The 27,232-nt window shown below is 40.4% G+C and overlaps 1 protein-coding gene and 1 pseudogene across 1 annotated transcript in view; both read right to left on the bottom strand.

Moving 5' to 3' along the window:
• Positions 1-7,736: 7,736 nt before the first annotated feature.
• The window catches only part of Znf624 (zinc finger protein 624), a 46,414-nt gene continuing 26,918 nt past the window's right edge, over positions 7,737-27,232 (bottom strand). The window contains exons 3-8 of the transcript XR_009224587.1: positions 11,873-13,111; positions 10,905-11,208; positions 10,500-10,596; positions 9,400-9,521; positions 9,080-9,234; positions 7,737-8,841 (exon numbers count right to left, since the gene is read on the bottom strand). The gene's annotated coding sequence lies outside the window, so the exon portion shown is untranslated. The remainder of the gene's footprint in view (positions 8,842-9,079; positions 9,235-9,399; positions 9,522-10,499; positions 10,597-10,904; positions 11,209-11,872; positions 13,112-27,232) is intronic.
• LOC124076650 (pygopus homolog 1-like) lies at positions 22,240-26,351 on the bottom strand (annotated as a pseudogene).

Raw genomic sequence — 27,232 nt, 5'->3', positions numbered from 1 at the left:
TCCCATTTATTGATTCTTGATTCTATTTCTTGTGCTTTAGGAGTCTTATTAAGGAAGTGAGGGACTAATTTGACATGATAAAGTTTTGGGCCTCCTTTTTCTTCTCTTAGGTTCAGGGTTTCTGGTTTAATTCCTAGGTCCTTGATCCACTTTGAGTTGAGTTTTGTGCATGGTGAGAGATAGACGCTTACTTTCATTCTGTTGCATATTGATTTCCAGTTTTCCTAGCACCATTTGTTGAAGAGGCTATCTTTTCTCCAATATATGTTTTTTGCTCCTTTGTCTAATCTGAGAAAACTGTATTTATATGGGTTTATCTCTGTGTCCTCTATTCTGTACCATTGGTCTACCAGTCTATTTTGGTGCCAGTACCCTGCTGTTTTTGTTACTTTTGCTCTGTAGTTTAGTTTAAGGTCTGGTATAGTGATGCCACCTGCTTCACTCTTCTTTCTAAGGATTTCTGTAGCTATTCTGAGTCTCTTATGTTTTCCAGATGAATTGCATGACTGCTTTTTTTATTTGTATGAGGAATTGCATTGGGATTTTGATTGGATTTGCATTAAATCTGCATGGTGCTTTTGCTAGTATGGTCATTTTGACAGTATTAATTCTGCCTATCCAAGAGTAAAGTAGATCTTTCCATCTTCTAAGGTCTTCTTTAATTTCTTTCTTTAGCATTCTGTAGTTTTCATTGTAGAAGTCTTTCATTAAGTTGATTCCCATGTATTTTATTTATTTTTTGAAGCTATTGTAAGTGGGATAGTTTTTCTAGTTTCTCTTTCAGAGAATTTCTCACTGATGTACAGAAATGCCTTTGATTTATGGTTTTGTATCCGGCTACTTTGCTGAATTTATTTATTAGTTCTAGAAATTTGTGGTGGAATATTTTGGATCTTCTAGTATAGAATCATATAGTCAGCGGATAGTGATAATTTGAGTTCTTATTTTCCTATCTATATCCCTTTAATTTATTTTGTCTACTTGCTCTGGCCAGTGTTTCAAGAACTATGTTAAATAGAAGTAGTGCAAGAGGGTATCCCTGTTTTGTTCCAGTTTTTAGAGGGAATGCTTTCAATTTTTCTCCATTTAGAATGATGTTGTCCTGGGGCTTAGCATAGATAGCTTTTACAATGTTGAGGTATGTTCCTATTATCCCTAGTTTTTCTAGTGTTTTGAACATGAAGGCGTGCTGTATTTTGTTGAATGCCTTTTCTGCATCTATTGAGATGATCATATGATTCTTATCTTTAAGTCTATTAATGTGATGAATTACATTTATTGATTTCCATATGTTGAACCAACCTTGCATCCCTGTATGCAAGGTGCACTTAATTATGGTGCGCTATCTTTTAATATATTTTTTATTCAATTTTCCAGATTTGTATTGAGAATTTTACATCTATGTTCATTAGATATTGGTCTTAAGTTTTCTTTCTTTGTAGTGTCTTTGTCTGGTTTTGGAATCAGGGTGATATTGGCCCCATAGAATGAGTTTGGAAGTGTTCCCTCTTTTTCTATTTCATGCAGTAATTTGAGGAGTATTGATATTAGTTCTTCTTTGAAGGTCCTGTAGAACTCAGCTGTGTATCCATCTTGTCCTGAGCTTTTCTTGTTTGGTAGGCTTCTGATGTCATCTTCTATTTCACTGATTGAAATTGATCTGTGTAACTTGTATATATAATCCTGATTTAGTTTGGGCAAATCATATAACTCTAGAAATTTGTCAATGCCTTCAATATTTTCTATTTTATTGGAGTAAAAATTTTCAAAATAATTTCTAATTATCTTCTGTATTTCTGTAGTGTCCATTATGATATTTCTTTTTCCATCATGGATGGTAGCAATTTGAGTTTTCTCTCTCCTTCTTTTTGTTAGCATGGCTAAGGATTTATCAATTTTATTTTTTCTAAGAACCAACTTTTTGTTTTGCCATTTTTCCCAATTGTTTCTTTTGTTTCAACAACATTGATTTCAGCTCTGATTTTAATTATTTCCTGTCTTCTGATTTTGGTGTTGATTTGTTCTTCTTTTTCTAGGGCTTTGAGATGTAATGGTAGGTCATTTATTTGTTGGCTTTTTATGCTTTTAAGGAATGGACTCCATGCAATGAACTTTCCTCTTAGTACTGCCTTTATAGTGTCCCAGAGATTTTGATATATTGTATTAGTGTTCTCATTTAACTCTAAGAATTTTTCAGTCTCCTCTTTGACATCTTTTGCAACTCAGTTTTCATTCTATAGCATAATTATTTATTCTCCAGGTGTTGGAGTAGCTTCTATTTTTAATTTTATCATTGATTTCTAATTTCATTCTATTATGATCTGATAGAATGCAGGGTTCTCGCCAGTTGCCTGCACTGACAATTTGAGCTGGGTTCAAAATAGCTGGCTGCAATATTAAACTAAGAAAACAGTGAAGAAATCACACAACACATGGACATGAGTTTTTCAGGTTGAGGGTGGGACTGCTCTGTGACCTTTAGTTTCAGCTGGGAAAGAGAGCATGTACCCAGAATATCTTTATTTTTTAGGGGGGGCCCACCAAGGAGATTTGATGTAATGTTCTTCACCAAATAAGGAAAGGGATAATGTTTCAAAGGTGGAGTCTTGCTATGTGATGTCTTGTGTTCAGCAGATTGATTGACATCCTGGCAAGTCACACCCATCTAAGTTGCTATGTGAGATCATAGGCAGAGCAAAAGGAAAGACATACTTGCATCGCACACCCCAGTCAGCATGTAATGCCAGGCCTGTCCCCTCATATAGCTCCAATGGGCATATCTCACACACACAGCCCATGGATGGCTCACAACACAGGGTAGTAGCTCTACTTTTTTGTATTTGCTAAGAGTTCCTTTGTGGCATACTATATGGTCTATTTTAGATAAGCATCCATGTGCTGCTGAGAAGTGAATAAAAATATCCTATATATGTCAGTTAAATCTAAGTTATTGATTATATTATTGTGTTCTATAGTTTCTTTGTTTGGCTTTTTTTTTTTTTTTGGAAGATCTATCCCATGGTGAAAGAGGTGTGTTAAAGTCACCCAGAATTATTGTGTTGTGGTGTATTTGACTCTTGAACTTGAGAAGAGTTTATTTGATGAACATAAATGCTCCATTGTTTGGGGCATATATATTTATAATTGTTATGTCTTGTTGATGTATGTTTCCCTTGAGCAGTATGTAATGTTCATCTTTATCCCTTCTGATTAACTTTGGCTTGAAGTCTACTTTATTTGATATGAGGATGGAAACCACTGCTTCTTTCCAAAGCCCATGTGAGTGGTTTTTTTCTCAACCTTTCACTTTCAATCTGTGGATGACTTTTCCTGAGAGTCCCTTGAAGGCAGAATATTGTTGGATCTTTTTTTTTTTTAATCCAATCCGCCAGTGTATGTCTTAATTGGTGAGTTTAGGCCATTGATATTCAGGGTTATTATTGAGACATGATTTGTTTTCCTGGTCATTTTTGTTTATTTTTAGTATTTAACTTGACTTGGTTTCTCCTTTGATTGGCTCTCCCTTTAGTGTAATACCTCTCTTTGCTGATTTTCATTGTTGTTTTTCATTTCCTCCTCATAGATATTTTGCCAAGGATGTTCTATAGTGCAGGCTTTCTAGTTGTAAGTTCTTTTAACTTTTATCATGGAAGGTTTTCACTTCATCATCAAATCTAAAGCTTAACTTTGCTGGATTCTTAGTTGGCATCCATTTTCTTTCAGAGCTTGGTATATGTTGTTCCAGGATCTTCTAGCTTTCAGGGTTGAACAATCTGAAGATATCCTAACTGGTTTTTCCGCTATACACAGTCTGATTCCTTTCTCTTGTGGATTTTTAAATTCTCTCCTTATTGTGTATGCTAGGGATTTTCATTATAATATGGCTTGGTGTAGCTCTGTTGTGATTTTGTACTTTTGGTGTTCAGTAAGCTTCTTGTTTTTGATTTTCTAATTCATTCTTCATGTTTGGAAATTTTTTCTGTATAATCTTTATACCTTTATTTTTATTTTTTGTATATGGTGCTCAGGTTCAAACTCAGAACCTCAGATGCACTAGGTGAGTGCTCTACCTCTGAGCCACAACCCAGCCCTCTGATACAATTTCACTGAATAAATTGTTCATTCCCTTGGTTTGGAACTCTATGCCTTCTTCTATCCCAATAATTCTTAAATTTGGTCTTTTTTATGTTATCCCATAATTCTTGAATGTCCTGCTTATGGCTTCTTACCATCTTCACTGTGTGGTCACCATTCCTTTCAAGATTATATATTTTGTCTTCATTGTCTGAGGTCCTGTCTTCCCAGTGATCTAATCCAACAGATTAGATCAAGTGGTGCTTTCTATTGAGTTTTTAGTTGATTTATTGTCTCTTTCATTTCAAGTATTTCTGTTTTATTTTTTTCAGAACTCTATCTCCTTATTGAAGTAATCTTTTGCTTTCTGTATTTGCTTATATAGCTCTTTACTGAAATGATATTTTGTTGCCTGTATTTGCTCTCTTATATCATTCTTTAATTCACAGAAGATTCTAATTATGTACATCCTGAACTCTTTCTCTGTAATTTCTTCTGTTATGCTGGCCTATGATTCTAATAAGGTAGTATCTTGGTTTGTTTGGAGCACTTTCTTCCCTTGTTGTTTCATGTTGCTGTGTTTCTTCCCTTTTAGCACTGCTGATCTGAGGCATTATTATTTTTACCCTATAGGCTTATAATGTCCTTCAGGGTTCCAAAACCTCTCCTTTGAGGGGAAGAACAATGTTAAAAAATCCCAATACAAATAATATAAAACTGTAAACCAAATAGATGCTATTAAGATGTTTACAGTTTTGTCCCACTATACAGAAATTGTGAGTTCAATTATTATCTACAATATTAACAGTAGATTTGCAAAACTGTCTACAATTTCTGATAGTAGACAAAGAATGGGGGTGAGGTGTAGAATGAGGTGTTGAGGGGGTAGGAGGTGAGGAGATAGAGTTATTAGATGTTAGAAAGTGTGAAAGAGAAATCTAAAGAACTTGGTTAGTAGCAGGAGAAGAGAGAAAACACTTTGTGGGAGACAAGTAAGTGGGAGGACAGTAGAGTTCAAAAACAAACAGAAATATTAAGGAAAATGTAAAAATAGGAGATAAGGGGGTTTAAGTCATGGCTTAGTGGTAGAGCACTTGCCTGGCATGTGTAAGGCCCTGGGTTTGATCCTCAGCATCACATAAAAATATACAAAAGATCCATTGACAACTAAAAAATATTTTTTAAAAAGTAAGAGATAAAAGAATGTACAATACAACTGTAATATACTATTCCAACATCCCAATCCTCAGTAGCCTAATTCATGAAAAGTACTTGTTTCACAAATGTTGGGCATGTGAGTGTGAGAGAAGAGAGAGAAAAAAATAATATTAAAAAATCTTGAAGGAAGATACATGAATTGTTTTTGTTGGAGATCAGTGTCTTTCTGCTTTCCTTCTCATCCAATAGGTGGAATTGTCTGTTGTTTGCTGGCATCTCCATTCTCAGGATGGTGGAGGTTATTAGGGTGGGAGGGTTGGTCTTGCAGGTAGAGCTCCTGAATGTGGGGTAGAGCGCTTGCTGCTCCATGATGGGGGTGCCCAAGGATCTCTTTTGGGGCCCACTTGTGTGATGTGAGCCCCTTGTCTTATCTCCCAATATCACGTGTAGACCCCACAATTCCTGGTCTCTAATTTAATCTCTCACTCACCCCCTCCCTTTCTACTTCCCAACTGGGAACCTTTCTCTGTGGAGATCTTGTGGGATGTGCTCTGGGGCTGCACACCTGTCATGGGGAGCTGTTTTGTATTGAGCAGTTCAGAACCAGGTTTTGCATGCTTGGAACTGGCAAGCACTGTGCTGGGTTAGCAGCTGCCAGGGAGTGGGGCAGTTGGGGACTAAAGTACCTTGAAATTGTTTCTTTAAAAAAAGAGAGAGTGTGAGAGAGAATTTTTGGCGGACACAACATCTTTGTATGTGGTGCTGAGGATCGAACCCAGGCCGCACGCATGCCAGGCGAGCGCGCTACCGCTTGAGCCACATCCCCAGCCCCCCTTGAAATTGTTTCTAAGATGGGGATTGTCCCAACTAAAGATGGCAATGAAAGTGTCCCAAGATGGAGGCGATTGCTTTCAGTGATGGGGTGTTGGGCTGGGTGAGTCCGGGTAGTGGCATGGGTGGTGTGTTCAGAGATGCAGCTCTGTGGTATGTTGTGTTGTGGCTTGTAGCTGTCTCCAGACCCAGGTGCAGGCTACCACATGTAGGGAACTATGGTAGTGGTTGAAGTGTCCCAAGATGGAGGCAACCGGGGGAGCCTCATGTTGGTAGATGGGGGTCCACTTGGGATTGGCAGCTGGAGTTCCCACACATGGGCAGTGGCAGGGTATCCTGTGTGGGAGCAGCAGCTGGGATTCCTGCACAGGTGGGCAGCCTGTGTCCTACATGAGTGCTGATGTCGGTGATCCTGTGTGGGCGCCCGGAGGTCCTGCATGGCCAAGTGGCTGGGAGTCCTGCACAGGAGCAGCTGTTGGGAGTCCTCTAATCACTCAGGGAGAAACAATATTCCTACAGAGTGACAGAGAATGCAGCCTCCCTCTAGCCCACCATCATCTCCCTCTAGCCCACCAAGGGATCCAGGATCCTTCGTGGGATGCCTTGTAGGTGTTTTACTCTTTTTAAGTCTGTGCAAATAGGAATCCTTTCTTAATTTCCATTCAGATTTGTTCAGTGCTTGTATATAGAAGAGACCATTGATTTCTGTGTGTTGATCGGGTCCTCTGCAACTTTGCTGACTTCATGTGCTAGCTTTGGTAGTGTTTTGGATTTTTTCTAATTTTCTGTTTGTAGGATCATATCTGCTAACAGAGGCTTACTTCATTTCTGATCTGCATTCCTCCTCTCATCCTCCTCCTTGCCTAGTTGCTCTGGCCAGCACAGAACAGTGTTGAGGGACAGTGGCATCCTTTTGTTGTTCTTGCTCTTCAGGGACAGTTTTTAGTTTTCCAACTTCTGGGTTCCTGTTAGCCCAACTACAGGTTTTCCTAGTCACCCTTTTTAAGAGTGAGGAAATTTCCTTCTCTTTGTGTTGGGAGTTAATAATAATGAGACATTAATTTCTTAAAGGCCTTGTTTTCCTTTTTAATAAACTGTGGTGTGTTTTATTCTGACCGGTGCTGATTTCTAAAGCAAGGACCTGAATCATAGTGGGTGATGCTGGAGGAAGAACTGACATTATTGTGGTGTGGAGCCCTTACCTCTTATTAATGTGTTATGCTATTGAATTATTTATTAACTGTGCACATATAAAAGGCCAGGGGGTTATGGTGTGGCCAGGTAAGTCTCACATGAGTTGGTGACTTGGGTTAAATGTTTACTTTGGCTTACAAACTGAAAAAAATGCTATTGATCATTTATCAAAAGATTGGTAACTGCTCAGTTAGTTAAATAATGTGCAGCTCTCTGTTGGTGACAATATAGGAAATTGTTGTACAAGTAATGTAGGATACAAACTTGATAAAAATTTCAAAACATATATCAGAGGCCTGAGGTGTAGCTTAGGTGCAGAGCATATGTTTGGCATGCAGAAGGCCCTGGGTTCCCCTCCCACCAACACACGCACACCCAGACCCACACATATTCACCTCGCAGAAATCACAGATTTTCTCCCTTCATAAAACCAATGCACTTGCTGCCTGTTAGTTTAAAGGAAACTAGAATGAGCACCTGTGAGCGAGAGCTCCATTTGAGAGAGCCATGTGGCTGAGTACCTTGGAAGCCTCCACTGGGCTTTCTCTAGCCTCTTTCTTCTCCACATAGGCTGAGAGGTTGTCACCAGCGTGAGAATTGTCCATTCTTGTCCTCTTGTTCTCACTGTGGTGAGAATGTGTTTCCCAGTGCCTTATTACTTTACTTAGCTTGTTGCTGAAATTACCATAAATGATTTCTCTGGGTACTCTTTTGTTCAGCACTTGGTTGAGATTTACCTGCTCAATAATATGGGGCTGGACATTATTATTTTTCACTGTTGTATGATCTTCCCTGGTATACCTGTTACACACCTCATTTAGCTACTCTCCAGGCATTGAATATAGAGGATTTTTTATTTCCAAATAATACTGTATTGATCAAGATGATCATAGGTTTGAGGGCAGCCCTAGCAACTCAGGGAGATCCTAAGCAACTGACCAAGAACCTGTCTCAAAAGTCAAAAGAAAAAGGACCAGGAATGTAGCTCAGTGGTAAAGTGCCCCTGGATTCAACACCCTGTACTAAAACAATAGAAATAAAAAAAATAATCAAGTTAGACCCATGTGGCATTTACCCTACTAAGGAAACTGCATCAGTCCGTTCCAACATTATGTAGCCAGAGAGCAATGAGACTGCACTGATTTGAAAAATGCAGACAAGGATTATCACAGGGCTAGAATGATAAAGGGTTGCTGGGGACTAGGGGGAGTGGGGAGAGGGAGTTTTATGGGTACCAGATTCAGGAAAATGTTCTGGAACTACATAATGATGATAAGTGCAGAGTTTTGAGAATGTACTTAATGCCAATAAACTGGATCTTTTAAAAATGAATAAAATATTCAATTTTAAAAGAAGGTAGTTTTAACAAAATTATAAACATATAAAAAGAAGGAAAAAAATGACAAGGGAGGGAAGGGGCAGCTCTGGGGTAGGAGCTCAGTGGGTGTTGCTGGAGAGGGTCCACCAGGAGCTGCTGGGCTGGAGGTGCCATTGCAGGTATTTCTGGTTCCAGCTCTCTCTCAGGTGGTGGAGGTGGTGGAACTTGAGCAGGAGTCTCCACAAGCACCAGAGGTGGTCCTGTAGCTGCAAGAGGAGTAAAGGTCACCAACTATCCCTGTTCCTTCCAGGGACAATACTTCCTACTGCCTTTCACAGAGCTTCACACACAAACCCACCCATTGGGAGTGTTCCCAGAAGACATGCAGACAATGACAGCTCTGTTTCTGTTTCTGACCTGCCCCTGTTTCTGGAAGATCTGCTCTTCATGTCCAGCCTTATCCCATCCCCACATGCTCACACTCCCCACCCCAGACCTCTTCACCTCCAACCTCTTCCTCCTTGGGCTCTGGGTTTTCTATCAAGGCCGGGACCTGGTGGCCTTCATCCTCCATTTGGGAGCCTGTCACATTGACTTGGCTGTGAATATTACCAGGTTGATTTTGAAGTGAGTGCACATCAAGAAGTGAGGAGATCAGCCTAGAAGAAAGTGGGTCAGCAGCATGAGAGGCCTGGCCTTTTCTAACATGAAGCCAGTTTTCTTGGGACTCCACTGTTCAGAGAAGCAGGCTGGGGCTGAGGGAAGTGCAGGGCCAGTTCCAGGACTCCCATTTATGTGACCCTGTCACCCTGGGCAGGGCTCACCTTGCCAATATTATGTCCAGCTTCTGTTGGGTGGAGGAACTTGAGATGGTGGACATGGAAGAGGGGTAGTCATCTAGGAAGGCTGGCTCTAGGGTCTCCACCAGGCTCTCCAATGAGTTTGCCTGGAATACACATACAATGCTGGTATTATCCACCTCTGCAGCCACCTTCACCAGAAGTGTCTGGGGATAGTATTCAATGCAAAATACAAAGCCCTAAGAGGGCTTTTTTTGTATTTGTATTTTTCCTTCCAGAGGAGGAAAGAAGAGCTCCAGCACAACAATGGCAGAGTTCAAAGAGGAATTGCGGAGGGAATAGTTAGAAACATAGCATCTTCTGGCCAGTTTGTTAGCAGACTAGATGTGGTAGCTCTGTGCATTAGGAGCATTATCCCAGGAGTCTCACCAGCACATCACCTTCTGGAGATGGGAAAATAGGCTCATCCCAGACAAGTGGGTTCTTATGTGAGGACACCCAGGACATCATTCTCTGTGGTGCTGTTGAAATGGCTCCACGAAGGAATGAGGTCCAGATCCCACAGTCCTGAAAGCCTGAATGGCTGTGGAACCTGGGTCCCTCTGGAAGATGGTGAGGCCCTGTGGGACCCAACTCCTGCTTTCACAGTCTAGGGTGTGTTCATTGAAATAGCAAGAGAAATAGAAATGGATCAAGTGGCACGAGTACCCTGACATTTGGCTAAATGCAGCCCTACTAATCCTTATGATGTGTAAGACTTGGTGAATATGTGGAAAGATAGGCCACTGCCACCTGGACACCTGGGTCCAGAAGTTATAATCAGCTGAATGGTGAAATGCAAAATCATCAGAGGAAGGGAAGTGAAAAAGTGTCAGTGTTGCTGTTGTGATGTTGGCACTAATCTGGGGACAGTGAACTTGCATGAGGCCAAGGCCAAGGCCAAGGCTGGCAGAAAGGGTGGGGATGGGTGAGGAGTTGGTGCTCAGAATCCTTATGGTTCAGGACTCTGTCCCTCCACTTTCCAGCCCTACAAGGAAGGTGTTCAGGGTGGGGTCTGGGCTCAGTGTCCCCATCTGCTCCTCTCTAGACCCTGGCTGTGGAGTCCCCTCTGCTCCCACACTCACCCTTGAGGCTGAGCTCATTCCCATGGGTGCTTGGCTCTGGCTCTTCCACCACTGATTTGGAGCTGAAGCTCCTTCTCCAGTTCTCCTCAGTGAGAACCTGTGGACAGCAGGTAAACAGAGAGCCTGGTAGCAGGCAGGGAGTCTTAGGTCCTACCTGGCCTCTGTTCAGGCTGTTTCTGCCCCTTGTGTCCTTCTTCTACCAAACCTCATACAGACCCTATGTCCCAGAGTTCTATCCTATGAGGACAGGAGATGACACTGAGGGCTCAGAATGAACCCTGAACACTCCCAAACCCCACTTCCAGCCCTGTCCTGGGGAGGACCATGACAATATTCCATCACCTGATCCTGCCTCAGCTCCCTGTTCCCCCAAACTCAGTATAAAGGCATTGCAAGGTTACTCACAGTGGCGGATTCTCTTGTGTTCAGTTGGCCTGGGCTGTGAGGTTTAGGCCTTGATTGTCTCTTGGCACGTGGGCAACAGTGATAGGAGTGGGAGTTCAACCAGTATTCCATTCTTTGTAACAGGTTCTGCCTGTGGGGAATCCTGGGGCTGGGGCCTGAAGAAGGGGCCATTCAGCCAGAGAGGGAGCTCTGGCTGTGGGACCTCCTAGAGCCTTGGCCTCTAGGTAAGAAGCAGAACATAATTCTTGGTCAAAGGAGGAGGCTGTTGCTAGAATGTGGGTGCCTGGTTACAGGGTTCCAAGTTCTGTTTGGAAGGAAGGACAGGAAGTCAGGGGGCGGTCCCTCACCTGACCCCTCCTCCAGATAAAATAATATCTGCCTCTGGGCTACTGTTGGCTCTCCTCCAGCCCCATGCCATTTCCATATGTGTCCACAGGAACCCCAACACTGTCCCCCACATCTCTTGACAGGCTCGGGTGCAGCAGGGTTCCTGCTCTGAGGAGACAGACCTGGGACTAGACCCAGTTCCTCCTTCTGTCCTCTCATGTGACCCTGGACAAATCATCAGGTCTCTCAAGGCTTCCCCAGTCTCCCTCTTCATGATGGGGTCATCCTAGCATCTGCTTCCTAGTGATGTCACAGTCACATGTGTGATAGCACTTAGAAAACTGGCTGCCACATGTGTGTAATGCACAGAAGTGAGATAAAATATAGAAACAGATGCAATATCATATATAATAGACCTAAAAATAGGCCTAGCCTCCTGTCTTGTGACTTTGGAAATGCCGTTTTCCTTCTTGGCCTTCTTTCCCCACCTGCATGGTGAGAGGGTTGAAATGCAATTAATGCAGGTATCCTCATCTCCCTAGGCCTTCAGTTGCTTCCCATGGTCTTCAGATTCAGACCTATGTGCCCCAGCCAGGCCTATGTGCTGGGCCTCCTGCTTAGCAGCTCCCAGCTTTCCTTACCCTGGGGTGCACATCTGAGCAGTCACCTCCTCTTCAGTGTCACCTGGATTTAATGTCTCCCTTGTGATGTCAAACAATGACAGATGTTCATGTGGCGTCAACTCCATGACTGACTTATGAAATTACTGCGGCTAACATCTTGCTCTCTCCTTTCTTGTTTCTCTCTTCTTTATGTGTTGTTTCCTTTCTCCTCTCTCCCTGGGATCTCAGGCTCTGGGGATGCGGCTGCTGTCTTCTCTGGCTCCCTAAGGAGAGGCTCATGAGTCTTGGGACAGAGAGGGCAACAGATGAGGAAAAATGAGGCCTTCCTTGTCCTAGGTGAGTCCTGCCAGTAACTCTGACTCAGCTTCAAAGCAGACCTTGCCATAATAGCCTCAGCTAAGAATGTGGCCCCAGTCTCATGACAGATATGGCAGAAACCCTGGCTGTGACCACCTGCATTTCTGATTCAAAAAAACCATGAAACCACAAATGTTTGTTGTAACATCTGTTCCATTTGTGGTAACTCTTCAAATAGTGTTGGGTCACTGTACAGTCTTAATCACCAGCAGGGTTCATCCCTCCCCTTCTCTCCTCCTGGGAGCCCTTCAGCCACAGTGGCTGCCCTCCTACCTCCTCTCTGGACAACTCACTTCTGCCTTTGAATCTATTAATAGTTGATTTTCCCTCCTTATGCAAGGCTGGGTTCCACTTGGCACCAGCTCTAAGCATTGAGTCACCTCAGTGAGACCTCTCTGATGGCCTTGTGTAGTGATTGCAGTGTTCCCTCAGAGCTCCAGTGTTTATTTTGTTATAACACTTGGTCTTTTCTTCCAGTTATATTACTCTAGTGCTTGTCCTTCTATTTCTCCAGATTTGAGCTCTCAGATGGCAGGGACCATATTGGTCTCTTGCTTTGCAGTTCCCAGGCCTAACTCAGCTCATGGAACAAGGTAAGCATTTGGGACATAGTGGTAGAATAAATGAGAGGATCTGGGAAGCTCTTGAAGCAGGTTCCAGTCAATGAGCAGCTCAGACAGTAGAGATGATGCTCCTAATAGGAGGTGCAGTACTGTGTGGTGGCAGGAAAATGGCCAAAGGCCCTCTGAAGGCTCTTCCTGGCTGCAGATGCTCCAGCAGAGCACAGTGGGCTCAGTCTCTCTCTGGTGGCCAGTGCTCACCCTGCACTCATGGAGGAAAAAGCATCACAGGAAACAGGCCTTTGTTTGAGTGACTTCTAGTCCTCAGTTTACCAGGTACCTGGGAACAAAAAAAATACAGGGCCTGAAAGATCCAGGGGCATTAGACGGACCTTCTCTTTCCCCTCTTGGCTACAACAGCCCTGGAGTCCCTTGACCTCCCAAACTCTTTTCACCACAGCCAAGGCAAGGACTCTGGCCCCAGTTCCACATGAGGCACTGAGGCTCCAAAAAAAAAAGTGGTCTTCTTCCCCTTTGAGGATGAATGGTTTATAATCCACCATTCTTCCGTATCCCACATCTGCCTTCCTCTCTCCTGTCAGCTCTGAAGTCCCTCCAGGTGACAGAAAGGTTTTTTCCAAGAACTAGAACACAGTGTCACACTAGCAGAACTGAGGCAGGTGAACATGCAGGACCCCTGTGATGACCAACTCCAAGTTCCAAAATATGTAGAAAAGGAAATAGGCCTTCTATCCTGTATTCCTCCTTCAGGGGGCTTGTCCTAGTCAAAGATGCTGGTAGACATAGGGCCCCAGGTCATGTCCTCCCTTTGCTTTCTTTAATGGATTTTTTTTTTGGGGGGGGGGGCTGTGCTGGGGATCTAACCCAGGGCCTCACCCATGCCAGGAAGCTCTGTACCACTGAGCTATATCCAGAGCCACCCTCTTTGCTCTTTTTGGGATGGCCCAAAGTAAGCAGATCCCTGACCACCTTAGGGACAACCCAAGACTGAAACCCTTGCATTCTCTCCCCATTCCACGCTCTGCTGATCATGGTGCATAGAAATGGCCTACTCCTGTTCCATGAAAGAGCTGTCTCCAATCTCTTCCTACTTTTCTGTGTCACTTCTCAGGGTCCACATCTTCTCTAATCCACACCCTGGTGCCCACATATGGTGTCAAGAATGTGTACCAGTGTGTGTGTGTACCTGTTGGGATGCTGAGAGGAAATGGTCTCACATGGCAAAGATAGGCAGAGTTCCTAGGAGGGAGTTCTCCTTCCAAAGGAAATCTCCTGCTAGTTGACTGAGTCCTGACTTAGCAAGTCAAGACCCAGTCTTCTATGGAGTCTGTCCTTGTCTTGTGCCCTGGACCAGTCCACGCCTGTCACTGGGCCTTGGTTTCCCAAATGTCCTACTAAATGTTAGAGAGGAACTAACACACAGGCCTTTGTGGTAGATGCTGATTAGTTCCCCAGGTTGGTTAGGGTGGACAAGGTGGTGCTTCAGGGTCCCATGTTACTGTCTTCCCAGGAGGGATGCAGGTGCACCCTGTCCTTGTTTTCCTAGCTCATGCGTGCTGCAGTTGGCATGTTCATGGAAACAGAGCCACTTAGCACTTTCCCAGGGGTTCCATCATTCCTGAAGTGTGATACCCTATGTCTCCCATCTCTCCACTGTCAGAAAGTATCATCAGTCTCATTTAGCCACATGGACATGGGGGAGGGGGTGGATCCCCAAAGCAAATGTGAGGTTCTCTGACTATTAGAAGTGGGCTCCAATGGGAGCCAGGCAAATCACAAGATCCTCAGAAGCATGCTTGACATCACCACTTTCAGAAAAGAATATATATATTCTAGAAGAGGGAAGGGTCTGGCTTGAGTTCCCACAGTGATTCAAGGAGAAACTGGGGAGGGAGGGAGAGAATATCTTCTTTCTGCTATGGAAGAAGTAGGAGTGGTGCTTCATGCTGACCCGGACTGTGCCCACTCACCTCACTGTCTTTCTGCCCCAGCTTCTCTGGAGCTGGTTTTCATCCCTGAGTCTGTCCCTGGCCCCAGATGCTACATTTTATAGAGTTTGAGGGGGAAAGAGGACAGAATGCTGCATAGCTGTGTTGGTTCCATGAGAGCTGCTCCCCAAGTCCCCACATTCTTTCTGCTCACTTCTCATCAGCTTGAGCTGTAGCCACAATTAGCTACAAGAGAGGTGAGCAATGACAAACTTTTAGTTTGATGAGTTGCTTGCCCTATAAACCAAGTCTTTATTTTGAAGAAATAGACAAAGTTAAACCATGTGTTCAAGAACAGACTCGTTCCTTCCTAAGCTCCAAGATTAAGTGGAGAAAGTGGAGTCTTTTGTGGGTGCTAGGCACTGATTTGTTACCAAACCAGGCCTGTCATGCCTTCTCACAGTATGCCCATCCTAGAGACAATTTTGCAAAAGAGAACTTTTTCACAAGGCAGCCAAGTGTGGAGGTGGGAATCTCAAATCTCAAATCTGCCTCCCTGAGGCTAGGCTTCTGGGCCATTTATGGGATGAAGGAGCAGGTGGCAGTGACTGGAGGTGAAGCAGACAGTGGTTTGTGCATGCACAGTCTACACTCATGGCTTTTCATGACTTGAATTTTTGGAACAAGGTAGCATCAGCATGGCGTGAGGGTGTAGTTTTCAGCCTTTTGACATCAAAGTCCCCTGTTAGACACTTTCAGATCCAAATGAAGAGTTGATGGTTTTGACAAAGGTGGCCTTCACATCCCCGAAAAGTGACCAAATTCACACCTCAGAGATTATTAACATTGCTCAGCTGCTAGACATCCAAAAGTAGTGATTTTTAAAGTGAACTAAAAGCCAGTAACTCAAAGCAAGTGAAACTGGAAAGATTATTTGGGGATCTCTTGATTCCATGCCCACTGCCATGCCCTTTCTTTTCTTGATGATTCTTCATTCCCAGAGAGAGGGGCAAAGTCTGCGCTGTATCCCAGGATGTTTGTTGGGAAGCCTGTGTTTAGTTCCCTGGAAGAATGGCTAGAGCCTCTGTGTGGTCTTTCATCTGCTATGCCCCAAAAGGAGCTGGGAGAAAATCCCCTCCTATACTTATATAAGGTGGGGAAGCAGAAGGTGGTGGAGGCCTTCATAGACACAGCATGCTCCTAGAATTGCTCAAAATTAATTCTCTGTTTGGGCTAGGATTGTGGCTCAGCGGTAGAGCGCTCGCTTAGCACAGGTGGGACCCAGATTCGATTCTCAGCACCACATTAAAAAAATAAAGGCACTGTGTTGTGTCCATCTCTTTCTCAAAAAAAAAAAAAGTCTCTGTGATGAAGGAAGTAAAATGCTTTGACACCAGGACACTTCAACTCCCATTGTCAATATCACTAATGAAGATACATCACACTGACTAAAACCATTCATGATGTATGGTAATACCAATCATTTAAAAAGAATTGATGGAAAAATACTTTGAAAATATTTTGCTATGCAGTGCTTGACCCAGGACACTTGAAAAGACATAAATAGTGATTGCTAAATTAATCTTTAAGGGTTAGAATCTATAATAAGTATATTGTAATGTGGACAAGATATCAAGTCATTTATGTCAAATATAACTGATAAAATACTTTCATTAAACTAAAAATAAGTGTAGATAAATGAAATTGGTATATTGTGTGATATATTTTATACTGTTTTATTTTAAAAATTTTTGGTTGTTGTTATTGAAGTCAGGAGTGCTTCACCACTGAACCATATCCTAAGCTCTTTATTTTTTATTTATGAGGCAGCGCCTCACTAAGTTGCAGTTCTTGCTTCAAACTTGCAGTTTTTCTGCCTTAGCCTCCTGAGTTGCTGGGATTTAGGTGGGTCCCACAGTGCCCCGCTAATTATTTTAAAGCCTTAGAATTAAAAATGTGTTATTGAAGTCTGTTCTCAAAAATATTTCCTCAAAAAAAAAAGTTAAAATGTTGGCATAATCCTGCTTTCATTGTATTGAGTACAGACTTAAAAATATTTTGAGGGATCACAGGTTTGGGGGCAAGAACAGTAGGGTCCAAAGGTAAAACTGATAGGGTAAAATTCCTTCTGTATTTTTGGTGTGCCAGGGAGATGCCTATGTAAGTTAGTCCTATGATCAGGTTTTAAAGCATATGTCTTCATTACATCATGCCAAATCACCCCACAACTTATATCATTTCAGTGGCCTCATGCTGTACTTTGTGTCTACTTGTCATTACTGGTTGGTACTCAGGTTGGGGGGCAGCTCTGTTCCCTCAGGCATTCATGAGCCCAGAGTTCTTCCTTCTCATGCCTTCACCAATCCCCACCCTGGATCTCAGCCCCAGTCTGCATCCCTCAGCAGGAGGGAAGGAACTTGGAGAAACTCACATGAGGGGAATGTAAGGGCCTGCTCTACAGGTGGCTCCTCTCAGTCCCACTTCTCTTCCATTGGCCAGAACTAGTTATGTGCCCACACATAACACAAGGAAGCTGGGCAGCATGGTGCAGGTGTGTGACCACAGAAAAAGAGCCTGGACATTTGTGGATAAGTAGGGAACAGGGAAGAATTCATCTGTACTAAGACCTGCAGTGTCCTGAGGTCTAAAGATGAATATAGATATGATGTGAGGATCCTACAATCTAATAAAGGAAAGAATAAAGAGAGTGTTCTCTGGAAGTCTGAGGGATTATTCTAGATTGGGAAGTTGCCTGGAGATGACAGAAATTGAGCTCCATTTTCATAGTAAACCAGATTTGAATACTGCAGGGAGATGGCTGCAGGAAGCATAGAAGCATGTAATTTGTGCACAAGATATATTAAGGAATAAGCAAATTTAAATTCTATTTTCTTTTTTTTTTCTTTTGTACTGGTAATTAAAATCAGGGAACCTAATTACAGAGCCACATCCCCAGCCCTTTTCATTTTTTAATTATGAGAAAGGGTCATTGCTAAGTTATGTAGGGCTATGCTAGGTTGCTGAGGCTGGTCTTGAACTTTGAATCCTCCTACTTCAGTCTCCCAAGTGGCTGTGAGAACAGGCATGAGCTACTGAGTCCAGCTTAAATTCTATTATCAAAAACTGAAAGGCATGGAAAAATGCTCACAATGGATTATCAGAGAAACTGAGAATATCAGATGATCCAAATTTTGTAAAACCGTCTAAATTTAGTTGAACATCTAGAGATGTGTGGGGTGATAATTTTCAAATTTTCTAAAATGATTATAATATATACAATCACAAGAATTCCATCAACATGTTCTTATGTGGTGTACTGTTCTTTATACCAGCCATAAATACCTGTAGTGTAGACCAGGTATTTTCCACACTTTGTCACCCAGGCCTTGCTGTTCATGTGAGACAGAGACCTCATGTCTACTTTCTGCCCTGCAATCCAGATCCTGATTCTGGTGCCCAAGAATATTCCTTACAGCACTGCACTTGGGAAAAGGCCCCACTTGTTTATAATGTGAAATGATAAAACTGTTTTCCTCCAGATGAAACCACCAAAGCATTGATATTACAGAATTTGGATATGATATAATAGCAGGCCTCTGAAAAAGTCCAAGTCTTGGCTGACAATCACTGAGCGCCATAGCTCTCATGCCATTTTCTCATGTGGCCACCAGCAGGCAGTGCATGACTGCTTGCCTCCATGACACCATTGCAGATATTTGCAAGTTTTGCCCTCTACAAAACATGTTTAATAATGATAGATAATTTGTCTAATAAACATTCACTTGCTTTTATTCTTCATTAGGATTTGGAAGCTGACAACTCCCTATAAGAAACAAACATAAGGCCATCCACTAGCTGGAAGACATATATCTGGACATATGAAGACGTGAAAAATGATGGATCCACCCCACATCTCTGTTTGGATTTCCCTCCCTCCTCCTTCCATCGTGTACAAGCATTCATGTAGAACATCTTGTGACAGATGTGATGTACCATCGATCTCTTTAGTGGTATTATTCCTTTTGTGATGGGAATCTTGATGGGAAGTGATGTGCTCCACAGAGACAGAATGTAACTGAAATGATGAGGTCCCACTACAGGTCATCAGCAAGAGGGCTCAGCCAGCTTTGTCAAATTGTAGATCCCATGGTTAGCTTGGTTGAGATCTGGCACACACTGTCTACTATCCCCAAAGTACTAAGTTTTCTTTTCCCTGAGTAAATTTCACTAAAACTCTTTATATCCTAAAAGAACATCAGATCCAAATGAAATTGGTGATAAGCATTTGAGGGAGAGAGAAGATAATGATTTTAGTCACCTGCACACAACAATTTATCACTCTGCATTATATTATAACCCTTGGGTGTCCCTCACCAGACAGTGACCTCAGAGCAGAGTCTATGTCTTAGTTCCAATTCTATCTCAAACAGTAGTTGCCAAATACTGAGGAATGAATACATTTACTTGAGACCCAAGATCTGACAGGTTGGAGAGTATTATTTGAATTGGTTAGTGAAACTATTCTGTAGGATACTCTAATGGTGGATATATGTTTATTTTACATTTGTCTAAACCCATATAATATATAATACTTTGTGCAAAACCATATTATATATAATACTAAGATTGAGTCTTAGTGTAAACTATCAATTGCAATGTATACATCAAATTTTGGGGGAGGTATTGATAATTGGGGAGATTGTATTTGTGTAGAGTAGGAGGTGTGTGGAAAAATCTCTGTCTTCTGCTCAGTTTTGCCATAAAACCAAAAACGTTCTAAAAAATAAAGTCTACTTTCTAAAAGTCCTTATGGAGCAACTAAGAGAGATAATAAGATGCAGAAACGTCATAAGGAAACTAAAATTAGAGTGACCAAATTATAATCATAAAGAATAGAACTGAAGTTGCAAAAAACATACTCCCAGACAGTGGAAAAACTGAGAAGAGGCCCTTCAATGCAGAGAAAAGATGTAACAGAAGAAACTATGTGAAAGGAGGTTACGGATGCATAGTAGGGAGAAACACAATTGTCCATCTGTTTAGTGATCAATATGCATCACATACAAGGGTGTCATTCCTGCAAGAACTCTACAACAAAAGAAACAGAAGCCATACTGAGAAATACACTAGAGAACTTTTGTAAACCGGCTAAATCAAAACTATGCTTTTATCATTATTTTGATTTCCTCTATTCGTAGTCTTATGTTTCTGTTCTCCTTTATAGCTTTAAGAGTGTGAGCAGAGGTGGGGTTGTGGCTCAGTGGTAGAGGGCTTGTCTGGCATGTGTGAGGCACTGGGTTCAATTCTCAGCACCGCATATAATAAATGGATAAAATAAAGGTTCATAAACATCTAAAAAATATTTTAAAACAAAGTGTGAGCAGTGCAATTTAGTGTGGACTTTTTTGATCATGCCAACTTTAGATTAAAAACAAGTCATTGAGGGGTTGAGGTGGGGTTCAGTGACAGAGCCCTAGTCTATCATGTGCAAAGTCCTGGGCTGGATTCCTGGCACTGAAAAATAAATAAATGAACAAACAAGCAAATAAAATTTCATTGTACCTTGGTTTTCTGTTGTGAAAAGAAATTGCTTCTTTGATATATTTAAAAATATTTATTTTGTCTTCTGTGAACTACTTTTGCCCTTTTCCTATTTTCTATTTTCCTGTTGGTGGTTTTGATTTGCTTTCAAAACTTCTCTTTCAGCGACTTAGCAAGATGCATGGGGAAGTGGGTGGGGTCACAGAGTCAGAATTTTAGATGGAGGTGAACAGGGTGAAAATCAGTACCCATATGCTAATTAAATCATTCTTTTATATTTGAAAATGATATTGCTTTGCTCTTGAAAAAGCTTCCATGTTCAAATCTCCTAGTGCACCATTTGGGAAAATGGGTAACTATGACTTTGATATGATTTGAACACACAACCTTCTGATCTGGAGTCAGTTTGCTACAAAGCCACAAAGTCACCAGAGCAAGAGAATTTCAATCTTTTAATACAGGTTTTTTCCTCCTGTGCTTCTTAGTAGCTTCCTCATGCAATTTCTTTGTTTTTTCTATAAATGTTAACTCAATAAGAAAGGGTGTGAAGGGATGCGGTGGAAAGTCGAGTTGTGCAGAACCGAGGAGAGGCCATAGAGAGCAGCTGGATGCCCAGGTGCCAGGGCCCATGCTGGCTGAGGGTGCAGTGACTCTTACAGGTTTCAGGCTGGGGGACCAAGGTCAAGCAGGCAGAGCAGGCTAGACCACTACTGTGTGAAGATGCCCGGTTCATGTGCTGCGGAGAGCTGGGGACCTAGGGATCTGGGGCTTCATCCCACTCTGGATGAAGCCAGATGGCTTGACATGGAAAGTAACTTTGAAATTCGCAAGGCCAGTCAGCTCCAAGAAGTGAGGATTAAGAGAACCCTGGTGCTCCCATGAGTTCCTGGTCCCACCAAAATTATGAAAGTGGTAAAAACCACTGAGGGCACACTTAAGAAGTAACTTTGTAACTTAGCATAAATATAGAATGTTCTGCATTCTACATAAATACGTTCTGCATAGTTGGCACAGTTTTGCTGGTTTTGTTTGCCAGCTTGTCCTGGAAATCACTTCATATCAGCTCAGTTTTTTCACATCTACATAGTACTCCATGGTATCGCTTATTCAACTACTTCCCTATAGTTTTGCTTAATGCTTTTTCAAGATTGATTCACACTGTCATATGCACCAGCACTTCATCTCCTTTTTTTCTGAATAATATTCAATTGTAGGAAATAGCATATTTTATTGATTCTTTCTCTAGTTGCCAGGCATTTGGATTATTTCCACTTGGGGATGTTATGAATAATATGTTCATAAACATTCCAGTACATTTAGATAATCCTAAAAAAATTGTATAAAAAATTTCCCTTACCTCTTTGACTCCTAAGTTGCTTATGGTATAAATAAGAGAAACTCCATTAAGGAAGGAAGGAAGGAAGGGAGGGAGGGAGGGAGGGAGGAGGGAGGGAGGGAGGGAGGGAAAGAAAAGAAAAAGATAAAGCATAGGTTTCATCAGCAATCCAATACTGCAAAAACAAATTACAGCTGTCACAAATCCTGCCAAGCCAGAGGGGCCAGTAAAGACCTTGGAGTTTCTATTGAGATTCCAGAATAACCAGGTTTTAGAGCAAGGATAAAACTGAATATCAAGAACCAATAAGTGGGACGGTATCAAACTAAAAAGCTTCTTCACAGCAAAGGAAACAATCAAGAATGTGAACAGGGAGCCTACAGAATGGGAGAAAATCTTTACCACATGTACCTCAGATGGAACATTAATCTCCAGGATATACAAAGAACTCAAAAAACTTAACACCCGAAATATATATACATATACATATATATATATATATATATATATATATATATATATATGTATATATATATATATATATATATAATATTATACACACACACACACACACACACATATATATATATATATATATATATATATATATATATATATACATACACACACACCAATCAATAAATGGGCAAAGAAACTGAATCAGCACTTCAAAGAAGAAGAAATATGAATTGTCAAAAAATATCTGAAAAAAATGTTCAACATCTCTAGCAATTAGAGAAATGCAGATTAAAATTACACTGAGATTCTATCTCATTCCAGTCAGAATGGCAATTATTGAGAATATAAGTAGTAATAAATGTTGGCAAGGATGTGGGGGAAAATTCACTCATATATTGCTGGTAAGCAGTATGGAGTTTCCTCAGAACACTTGGAATGAAACCACCATTTGGTCCAGTTATCCCACTCCCTGGCTTATACCTAAAGGAGGACTTAAAATCAGCATATCACAGTGGTGCAGCCACATTAATGTTTATAGCAACTCAACTGACAATGAAATGGATGGAACTGAAGAATATCATCCTAAATAAAATAAGCCAATCTCAAACAATCAAAGTACAAATGTTCTCTCTGATATGTGGATGCTAACCCACATCAAGAAAGGGTGGGGAGGGTAGAATAGAAATTCATTGGATTATACAAAGGGGAATGAAGAAAAGGGAGAGGTAGGGAATGAAGGTGAGGGAGTGGGGAGGTGGGAATAGGAAAGGAGTGGAATGAATCAGGCGTAACTTTCCTATCCTTCTATATGAACATATGATGGGTGTTAACTCCACATCATGTACAACCACAAGAACAGGATCCTAATTAGAATATGTTATGCTCCATGTATGTATACGTCAAAATATACAGTACTGACATGTGTATCTAAAAATAAAAAATAAAATAAGAATACAAATTGGAAGAACACTATTAATCAACTTAATTTAATATTTTCAGAACATTACATCTAAATGCTGAATTTTTGAGTAAAAATTCTTATTTCCACATTATTATCAAAAGACTGAAGAGCATTAACCAAAAACAGCAAGAGGGTGGGCCATAAGTTAAGCCTAAACAAATTTATAATGATTGAAATAATACACTGGAATTAAACTAGATTTCAATTTATAATTGGTAAATAAGAAATCCCACAAATGTTTTGAAATTAACCAACATACTTCTAAATAATCAAAGATCTGATAAAACTGGGGCAGTGGAATTTAGAAAATATTTTTAACTGAATGAAAAAATATAACATGTCAAAATCTATAAGCAGAAAAATAGCTCAAAATGGATTGTAAGCTTATAAATAAATTTTAAAACTATAAAATTTTTAGAATAAATTATAAATTAAAAATTAGATAAATATTTCTTACCTAGGCCCCTAAGTATATGACCTATAAAAAAGAAGTGATAAATTGAAATCTATCAAAAATTAAAAAGTCTGCTCTTTAGAAATGCCACTAAGAAAATTAAAAGGAAAGCAAAGGACAGAGAGAGTATTTACAACATAAAAATATGTTAGAGGATTTCTATCTAAACTATATTAAGAATATTTACAACTCAACAATACTAATGACCCCATTCATTTTTTCCTTTATTCCTCCACACACATTATTTTGACTTAGAGAGCATTGAAAACAAAAGTTGCACTAGTAAGGAAATAATATATTAATAAAAACTGAAAGGTAATGTTTTTGTGTGTGCATTCAAAAAATATAAAACATTAAATCCTATATCACTGAACCTCTATAATACACAGACAGAAAAATTACTTTAGTTATTAATGCCTGTGACTAAGCATCATTGCCCACTGCAGGTGGACCAAAAGTTTCTCTAGTGGGCATTAACTGGACATCTTCATCTTCCATACAGGTAACACAGCCAAAGACTGCTTCTGCGGGTAGTAGGTCATACACTCTTTCAGTTATTCCAGTACAGGTTTGATGAAACCATTTATGAGGAGAGGCCTCACATAAGATGGCATCCTGATCATCAGCCACTTCGTTTGTACAAATTCCACAAGGATACAGTGGGTTGAAGATTGAATGCTCATGAGTTTAGATGGAGACAGCACTTATAGCAGTTTTTGGTGGTACAAGCATCTACTGCTCCTCCAGGTGTCCTGGCTTGTTCTGGGTCCCATTTACAAGGCTGTTATTTGTAGCTTCAGTGCTACTCAAATGGCTGTTTTCTTGATTTACTGAATTGTTTTAACATTTTTAAATTCAATATTACTCTAAGTCACTATATCCTCCATATTCAAGTGAATGAGATGAACAGGCGAATTTTGATTGGTGATTTGGGTTCCTCCTTTACTAAAGTCTTGTTTTGGGAGGTAGTGCTTTTGCCTGACCAAAAGTATTTGGGGATAAAACATATTTGGGGATAAAAATGATTAGACTCTAATGGAGAAGTAAATTTTGAATTATTCCCAGGAATAAAATTAGATGCCAAATCAGAATTAGATACTTGGCTAGCATTCTGTGGAGGAATCTGAGGCTTTCAGAGGATTTTGTCTAAATATCGATTAGGCATGTTAACATTCTTAGCACATTATTATAAAATGGATTTCCCAAACATGAATTATTGTGTGACAAAAAGTTTACAGCATGAGGTGGATTAAAACCCATGCCCATAGGATTCTGGGGAAATGGATGTGGCTGATTCCTGAGTAAGGATCACAATATGGGGAAGAAATTCTTGGGGGCAACATGAGGTGACATTCTGAATGCCATTTAGCTTCCAAAGGCACATCAGGGCTGAGACACTGATGTGATGAAGGTTGTGGTGTAGGAAAGAGTGTTATAGTTGTAGTCAAATGGATTAGCAGTCACTAGATCATCAAGGGTTTGGATTTGGTGGAGGAACATACTCAGACAATGGAGGAACGGGTTCCTATGTATTTGTCTTGTATTTTTTCTTATGTAGGCTTCGTAGTTGTACAACTGGACCTCCTAACCCATCCAGTCCACTACTGCCACCTCAAACTCTCTTCAGAGAAATGGGATCCTTCTCCTGTTCTGCTGGCACTACAGAACACCAGGCATGACTTCTACCACCCACCCCAGGCTGCGGGGATCAGTCTCTTTGCTGTGAAAGGTAGCGGCTTCTTTCCTTGACGGTGTGCTGAAGCTGTGAGGTGCAACCTAAGGTTGCAGGGATGTGGACCCTAATCACCTATGTCTTGAAGTGAGCAAAAGATTTAAACATGTACTTAACAAAAGAGAGAGAAATGACCATCAATTACATGAAAAATATTGAAAGCCATCATCAGGGAAATGCAAATTGAAGCCACTGTAAAGCACTACTATACAAATTAGGAAAGCTAAAAATTCCAAGATGATGATACCATAAGTGGTCAAGGCTAGGAGTGATTGGAAAATTTATATTTTGCTGCTGGTTTGCAAAATGGTATAGACACTTACACAAGTTGGCAGTGTCTTATAAAAGTTATACATACCATTTACTCTATGACCCAGCAGTTCAAAACCTAGAAATTTATACAATATAAATGAAAATATCTACACAAAAATTTGTACATGAATGTTCATATCAGATTTATTCATAATAGCCCCAAACTGAAAACAACTGAAATTTCTATCAATGGGTGAATAAATTGTGGTTCATTAATGTGATGGGATGTTACTTAGCAATAAAAGAGAATGAAATACTGACATACACTGCAAGAATTAATCTCAAAACTGGTGAATGAAAAGGTAGAACCATAAAAATAAAACCTGTATAATTCCATTTATGTGAAAGCCTAGGGAAAAAAATCCTAATCTATATTGACAAGAGTCAGGTCTATGGTTTCTTGGAGACACAAGTGGCAGAATTATCTGGGAAAAGATTGGAAATAGTTGTGGGTAATAAAATGTTCATTGTTTTGGTTTTGTTTATACAGGTGTATAAATTTTCCCAAACCACCAAAATGTGAAGTTAAGATGAGTACAACTTATCGTGTATGTCTCAATAAAGGTGATAAGAACAATTGAGCTCAGCTAAATATGTACTTATGAAGATATATACAATGTTAAACATAAATCTGAGCAAAAAAGAAATGTTGAAATCAATTATCTACACTTTCATCCCAAGAAGCTACAGAACAATGAATCATATCTAAATAGTATAAAATGAAAGAACATAAATTAATGAAAAAAAACTAACTGTATAATTGTTCTGAGATGATTTGAAAAGATTAACAAAATATTAAATGCCTATAAAACCTAAACACACAAAAAGAAAGTACATAAATATTACCAATATGAGGACTGAAAAGGGGAATATTACTTTGAGTCATACAGATACTAAAACTTTAATAAGAAAATATCATAAACTATTTAAAGCCCAAAATTATATTATTTGATAAAATATGGACAAATTACAAACTGGCAAAAAAACTTACATAGGGATAGAATATTTTAATAGTCCTATATAGTAAAAATAATTAGATTTATAACTTAAATATTTTCACAAAGAAAACTCCTAGCTCATTTATGTCAACTATAATACCAATAATATTAATCTTATATAATATTTTACAGAGAACCAAAACCAAACAAAACAAGAAAGAAAACATAAAAAATGAAATAAATCTAAATTCATTTTATGAGTCCATTATAATCTGAAACAAACTCTGGTAAAGCTATTACATGATAGGAAACAGTACTGAAACATCCCATGGTACCCCACAGAGTTGTACAAATTTTATGCCTCAGTTAAATTTAAAACTTTTTTAAACCAAAAAAGGAAACATAAGACAACATGGACAGACACCAAACCCTATATAAAAGTACAAAATTTGGGGCTAGGGTTGTGGCTCAATGGTTGAGCGTTCACCTAGCCTGTGCATGGCCCTGGATTCGATCCCCAGCACCACCCAAAAATAAATAAAATAAAGGTACAAAAAAAGCTAAAATTTGACAAATCTTATTCAAAAGTACATAAAAAAGGTAACACATAATGCCTGAATGGAATCTAATTCAAGAATGTGAAGTTGCTTTACTAATCCCAAAAGAAGTCCATATAACTGGTCATGGTAATGTATATCTGTTAATCCCAGCCACTTGGGTGACTAAGGCAGAAGGATCAAACTTTGAGGCCAGCCTCAGCTATGTCAAGAAAACTTGTC

The sequence above is a fragment of the Marmota monax genome, unplaced genomic scaffold (assembly GCF_021218885.2).
Source record: "Marmota monax isolate L192 unplaced genomic scaffold, Marmota_monax_Labrador192_F-V1.1 WCK01_AAM20220418_F8-fsc00251, whole genome shotgun sequence".
Lineage (NCBI taxonomy): Eukaryota > Metazoa > Chordata > Mammalia > Rodentia > Sciuridae > Marmota > Marmota monax.
Note: the sequence above shows the minus strand (reverse complement) of the source record. Positions and strands in the feature narration are given on the sequence as shown.